This window comes from Procambarus clarkii, chromosome 35 (assembly GCF_040958095.1).
Source record: "Procambarus clarkii isolate CNS0578487 chromosome 35, FALCON_Pclarkii_2.0, whole genome shotgun sequence".
Taxonomy (NCBI): Eukaryota; Metazoa; Arthropoda; class Malacostraca; order Decapoda; family Cambaridae; genus Procambarus; species Procambarus clarkii.
This window is the reverse complement of record NC_091184.1, coordinates 21600145-21608045: the sequence shown is the minus strand read 5'-3', so window position 1 is coordinate 21608045 and position 7901 is coordinate 21600145. Positions and strand designations below refer to the sequence as shown.

Below are 7901 nucleotides of genomic sequence, written 5' to 3'. Positions count from 1 at the left end.
TTCAAGAAAACCTGGATAAAATAAGTATATGGAGCACCACTTGGCAAATGGAATTTAATGTTAATAAATGCCATGTTATGGAATGTGGAACAGGAGAACATAGACCCCACACAACCTATACATTATGTGAGAAATCTTTAAAGAATTCTGATAAAGAAAGAGATCTAGGGGTGGTTCTAGATAGAAAACTATCACCTGAGAACCACATAAAGAATATTGTGCGAGGAGCCTATGCTACGCTTTCTAACTTTAGAATTGCGTTTAAATACATGGATGGTGATATACTAAAGAAATTGTTCATGACTTTTGTTACGCCAAAGCTAGAATATGCAGCTGTTGTGTGGTGCCCAACAACAGAAGTTGGCCCATATCTTAAGAAGCACATCAACAAACTGGAAAAGGTGCAAAGACATGCTACTAAGTGGCTCCCAGAACTGAAGGGCAAGAGCTACGAGGAGAGGTTAGAGGCATTAAATATGCCAAAACTAAAAGACAGAAGAAAGAGGTGATATGATCACTACATACAAAATAGTATCAGGAATTGATAAAATCGACAGCGAAGATTTCCTGAGACCTGGAACTTCAAGAACAGGAGGTCATAGATTGAAACTAGCTTAACACAGATGCTAAAGAAATATAAGAAAATTCACTTTCGCAAATAGCGTGGTAGACGGTTGGAACAAGTTAGGTGAGAAGGTGGTGGAGGCCAAGACTGTCAGTAGTTTCAAAGCGTTATATGACAAAGAGTGCTGGGAAGACGGTCTCATCCTGTAACTACACTTAGGTATTTACACACACACTAACTATAACTATAACTATATATATATATATATATATATATATATATATATATATATATATATATATATATATATATATATATATATATATATATATATATATATATATATATATGTCGTACCTAGTAGCCAGAATGCACTTTTCAGCCTACTATGCAAGGCCCGATTTGCCTAATAAGCCAAGTTTTCATTAATTAATATATTTTCTCTATTTTTTTTCTTATGAAATGATAAAGCTATCCATTTCATTATGTATGAGGTCAATTCTTTTTTTATTGGAGTTAAAATTAATATAGATATATGACCGAACCTAACCAACCCTACCTAAACTATCTTTATAGGTTAGGTTAGGTAGCTGAAAATGTTAGGTTAGGTAGTCGAAAAAACATTAATTCATGAAAACTTGGCTTATTAGGCAAATCGGGCCTTGTATAGTAGGCTGAGATGTGCGTTCTGGCTACTAGGTACGACACACACACACACACACACACACACACTATATATATATATATATATATATATATATATATATATATATATATATATATATATTATATATATATTATATATATATATATATATATATATTATATATATATATATATATATATATATATATATATATATATGTCGTACCTAGTAGCCAGAACTCGCTTCTCAGCCTACTATGCAAGGCCCGATTTGCCTAATAAGCCAAGTTTTCATGAATTAATTGTTTTTCGACTACCTAACCTAACTTTCTCTACTACCTAACCTAACCTAACCTATAAAGATAGGTTAGGTTAGGTTAGGTAGGGTTGGTTAGGTTCGGTCATATATCTACGTTAATTTTAACTCCAATAAAAAAACATTAACCTCATACATAATGAAATGGGTAGCTTTATCATTTCATAAGAAAAAAATTATAGAAAATATATTAATTCAGGAAAACTTGGCTTATTAGGCAAATTTGGCCTTGCATAGTAGGCTGAGAAGTGCGTTCTGGCTACTAGGTACGACATATATATATATATATATATATATATATATATATATATATATATATATATATATATATCGGACAATTAGGAAAAAAAAAAAAAATTTAAATTATTTTACCTTGTACCTAGATCCACCAGGCCTGTTTGGTCTATGTTTCAGTACTTGAGAAATCTGGAAGGTCACATCCTCCTCCTCAACTTGTGGATGTGCGTTGATAGATGATTCTGTAAAATTAAGTTATTTATATAATAATAAATTCAGTATAACAATAATATTCTGTAAAACTAAAAGTAATTTATACATCAATCAGATAAAACTCTCCAGAGATGGTGATACACAACATATAAAGGACAAGCTTCAGAACAAAATATGCATTTAGGAATAAGGTTTTGTACATGTAGGTAGCACATGAGAAAATAAGTGGAAGGTGATCAAGTTTATATTAACATGTTAATGACTTTGTTAAGGCTTTGCAAGAATGAAAAAATATTAATAATATAATATCACCTACCAATTAATAGTACATCATTTATAAGTCAATTATTTGCATTATTATTATTCAATACTAATGATATAAAAATGCATTTTGTAATCTACTATTTATGCAAGTATTAAGCACAGGATCATGAAATAAACTGCACAATACTGTAATGGATAAACCAATTAAGTTTACATTTTCCTATAGCTAAGTCAGTCAGTTCTATTAGCAGCAGAGAACAATTATGCCCAACCTCTATTAAATGAAACAATCTTAAGAGCAAGTGATAGAAATATAATCATTTATGCTTGGGAAAATATTATGGAATGGTTCCAAATATGAAAAATATTAAGTTTTTTGGTTAAAATTTTTTAATTTAAAATTTAAATTTTTAAGTGAATTTTAAACTTTAAAAAAATTATTTAATTTTTTGGTTACTTACTTAAAATAACATTATATAGTTCTTGTTTTTGTAGAAATGCCAATTTCTTCTTTTGCCCTTCCAGACTTCCAAAGCATCACCTAAAAGCAACAACAAAAATGTAGTACACTGACGAATTTTGAATATATATATATATATATATATATATATATATATATATATATATATATATATATATATATATATATATATATATATATATATATATATATGTCGTACCTAGTAGCCAGAACGCACTTCTCAGCCTACTATGCAAGGCCCGATTTGCCTAATAAGCCAAGTTTTCCTGAATTAATATATTTTCTCTAATTTTTTTCTTATGAAATGATAAAGCTACCCATTTCATTATGTGTGAGGTCAATTTTTTTCTATTGGAGTTAAAATTAACATAGATATATGACCGAACCTAACCAACCCTACCTAACCTAACCTAACCTATCTTTATAGGTTAGGTTAGGTTAGGTAGCCGAAAAAGTTAGGTTAGGTTAGGTTAGGTAGGTTAGGTAGTCGAAAAACAATTAATTCATGAAAACTAGGCTTATTAGGCAAATCGGGCCTTGCATAGTAGGCTGAGAAGTGCGTTCTGGCTACTAGGTACGACATATATATATATATATATATATATATATATATATATATATATATATATATATGTATGCCATATACATATATATGCTATGTTGTATGCTACAACTTGGCTGATAATAAAGCCATTCACAACTGCAGGCCTAATAAAAAAAGGAGGTGGCATAGCAATATCTTACAAAGATACCTTCATCTGCAATAGTGTCATTAGTAATAGAGACGACTATTGTGAATATACCTTTGCCAAGTTCTCCAGTAAATCCCTTAAATCCTCCTTGAACAAGAGGGTTTTTACTTGATCGAACCATATTCTTAACCTGCTGCAGGTAATTTTCAAATGGAAATGCTGAACATCTGTCCAAACTACCAAACTCTTTGGCATCAGAGGATATGTGTGTTAGGCAGTGTACATTGTACACTAAAAAATCCTTACCATACAGCTCACGAGCCTTTAACACAAAGTACAGCAAAAGATCATGTGCATATTGGCTGTAATTTAACTGAATCAATTTAGGTGATACAAGAATAGAAATGGCTACACTCAGAGTCAGGAAATGGTCATACAATTCTTTGGGTAAGATTCCCTTCAGTACAATCTTACCGGTGTAGAGAAGGAGTTGCCTGTATTCAGTCGCTTTCCATCTATCAACCTCTGAAAGACTTCGAGGTTTACCTGTTCTTTTAGGCGTCGCTTTTTGGCCCGTGACATACGCTGCCATCTTGTGTGGTATTCTCTTCTTCTTTCTATAATGTGTGCATACATTCTGAAGGAGAAAGGCCAAGTGCTACATTACCAATTACTATTACAAGATTATTAGTAAAGTATTGTACTGCAAAAAGCAAATAAAATGGGGTAAACTAAACTTTGAAAACAAATAATAATTAAAACAGGTAAATTAGTAAAATAACAAAGGCTTAAGCAGACATGACTCTGCTTAAGCCATGTAAAGCAGACAGATAAGATGGCAATATATAAGGGGAAAAAATTAAAAAGCTAGGATATAAAACTAATTGAGATCAAAAGCATAAATTACTAAAGTAGGGGAAAAAATAACAAATGACTTCATAAAAAAATTATCCAATTGCCAACAGCAACTTGGTAGTACGAGTCTAAGTCTAAGAAACAAAAAAAATTTAAATGCTGTTATCTGCAATGAAACAATACATACTATTGCACGTACCGAAACATTGATGAATGTAAAAAATAGAGAACTATTTGCTGAATGTCCCATAAATGGATTTAAACTATTTTACACAAAGAGGGGGGAGAAGCCATGTATGTTAGGGAATATTTGAAATGTAGTCTCGAAAAGTACACAACTGTGATAGGAAAATTAGGTCACATGGAGGAGTGGGTCTGTATACTATGGAAGACCTTGTATGCTCGGAGCTCCTTAACATTACAAATGAGGTGGTAGAGGTATTGGGATTAAAAATAGAGAAAATAAATTTAGTGATTATTCTAATATACAAACCGCCAGATGCAACGGCCGAGGAATTCACAGAACAGATAAACAAAATGGAGAACTCGATACCTCATATTATCTTCCTAGGTGACTTCAACTTGCCTAGTCTAAGATGGAGAATAGCAAACAATAATATTATACCAGGAAATTTATCGAGACCTACCCACTCAGCTTCCTGGCAATACGTTAGTAATGAATAAATATGATATATTTACTCATTATAATGTTGGTGCTGAATGTACAACACGAAAAAACATAATTTTAATCTGAAAAAGGATCTTTTTATAAAGAAATTAGACGAAAATAAAGAGCTGGTGACGCCAAATCAAGTCGACGATCCAAGCGTCGGTTAGGTTAAGTTAGGTCAACCTAACCTATTATATTTATTCATTACTAACGTATTGCCAGGAAGCTTTGTGAAGCTTGTGTAGCTTGTGGTAATTAGACGGACCCTCATTTTAACAGAAACTTGGCTAAGTAAAGACTATACCCAACTCTACAACTTAGCTGGTTATAAAGGCATTCATAATTGCAGGCCTAGTAAAAAAGGAGGTGTTATACCAAAACAGATGCAGAACTAGGAAACAGGATTTCTTCAACAGAAATTTTGAAATTGTTCACAATTTTTGTTACACCAAAGTTGGAGTATGCAGCAGTTGTATGGTGTGCCCATATCTTAGAAAGCATATCAACAAACTGGAAACGGTGCAGAGACATGCCACTAAGTGGCATTAACTAAATGCCATTAAATATGCCAAATATACCAAATATACTACATAAATATACATACTACACATGCACAATAATTGTCCTGGGACCTCTGATATTCATAATATAATATATTATATATATATATATATATATATATATATATATATATATATATATATATATATATATATATATAATGTATATATAGGGCCATCAACACACCTCCAGCTAGGGCTACCAACACACCTCCAGGGCCATCAACACAACACCACCATCAACACACCTCCAGGGCCATCAACACAACACCACCATCAACACACCTCCAGGGCCATCAACACAACACCACCATCAACACACCTCCAGGGCCATCAACACAACACCACCATCAACACACCTCCAGGGCCATCAACACAACACCACCATCAACACACCTCCAGGGCCATCAACACAACACCACCATCAACACACCTCCAGGGCCATCAACACAACACCACCATCAACACACCTCCAGGGCCATCAACACAACACCACCATCAACACACCTCCAGGGCCATCAACACAACACCACCATCAACACACCTCCAGGGCCATCAACACAACACCACCATCAACACACCTCCAGGGCCATCAACACAACACCACCATCAACACACCTCCAGGGCCATCAACACAACACCACCATCAACACACCTCCAGGGCCATCAACACAACACCACCATCAACACACCTCCAGGGCCATCAACACAACACCACCATCAACACACCTCCAGGGCCATCAACACAACACCACCATCAACACACCTCCAGGGCCATCAACACAACACCACCATCAACACACCTCCAGGGCCATCAACACAACACCACCATCAACACACCTCCAGGGCCATCAACACAACACCACCATCAACACACCTCCAGGGCCATCAACACAACACCACCATCAACACACCTCCAGGGCCATCAACACAACACCACCATCAACACACCATCCAGCCAGGGCCATCAACACGCCTCCAGGCCATCAACACGCCTCCAGGGCCATCAACACACCATTCAGCCTACCACCACAAGCTTATATATATACTACACATGTCTAAGAGCAAATAAAAGAAAACAGTTACCTTAACTATTGAAGATGCAGCAGGATTTTGTGGATAAGCCAGCAGCCGTCCCTCTCGACACGGTTTTAAAATGGCGGCGACTACCACAACATGCAACGAGCCTAAAGAATGTCCAGCGCTAGCATTATCTAAACGCTATTATATATTATCAAGCAATACGGAAATCTAAAATAAAAAAAATGATACAAATAATTGTATTAAATATTTATTTGCAATTACAATACCTCGGGAATATATTTTTGCGTTAGCAAAACATATTAAGTTCGTATTTAGTTTAACTCATTTAAATTCTTTACAAATAATAACCTGATTTTACCTGATGGCCATTAACATTAATGTTTTATGTTGATACATTTCATACCCTTATTATTTCAATATCTTTCTTTATTATGCACCCCATACCCATCCCGTGGGCGGTGGTGTAAAGGATTACAGAGGCACATAATGGGTTCAGGAACTGAACTCTCTAGTTTGTTTAGCTAAGCAAATAACAATTTTTGACGCTAGTTACAAAATTATTAATGTTATATATACATGTACACACTCTCATACATACATGTACATATATATATATATACGGATACATATATACATACACATGCATATTTATAATCACCCACACAAATACACACATCAATAATCTCTGTGTCACTTATTTTATACATGTTCTTGTAGAACATTCTATTGCGAACACATTGGGCGCTGCCCAATAAACTCGCCCCTCGGGGCAAAATTATTTTTTTTTTTTTAATCTTGGTGGAACATAAAATGGCCGCCTGTGTTTATGCTGTCGTCAGATGGCGCTGTGACGTCACAGATGAGGGAAGCACGTACTGCGCATTAATGCCTCGATCCCTCGTTATTTATTTATTTTATTTATTTATATATATACAAGAACGTACATTGGGGGTTAAGACACAACATAGAGCTTAAGTTAGAATTATAATCTTGTAAAACCACTAGCTTGCATATATAGAGTTTCGGGCAAGTCCTTAAACTAATCTTTGAGCAAATTCTTAAACAGAGTTTTAGAGAAATAATTAAATGTAAAATTGATAAAAAGTGTTTAACAGGTACATTACAGCTTTACTTTACAAGTACAGATGATTTTAAGTAGGATAATTACAGTAAAATTGTCAAAAAATTGTTTACAGGTACGATGCAAGAATTTGACACAAAAGCAGATCAGAACAATACACAATAATGAACAAGGAATCCTAAGTACAATTAGGAAAACATCTCAGGGTTATACATTGGATTACTGAAGCACAATATGAGGATCATTACAAATAGTAATGCAGTAGAATATGCACTCAT

At 34.2% G+C, this 7901-nt stretch overlaps 1 long non-coding RNA gene across 1 annotated transcript in view; it reads right to left on the bottom strand.

Annotated features, from left to right (window-relative positions):
* LOC138371266 (uncharacterized) overlaps positions 1–3947 on the bottom strand; it is a 5938-nt gene extending 1991 nt beyond the window's left edge. The window contains exons 1-3 of the long non-coding RNA XR_011230374.1: positions 3888–3947; positions 2702–2781; positions 1899–2005 (exon numbers count right to left, since the gene is read on the bottom strand). This is a non-coding gene — a long non-coding RNA (uncharacterized lncRNA). The remainder of the gene's footprint in view (positions 1–1898; positions 2006–2701; positions 2782–3887) is intronic.
* Between the last annotated feature and the right edge of the window lie 3954 nt (positions 3948–7901).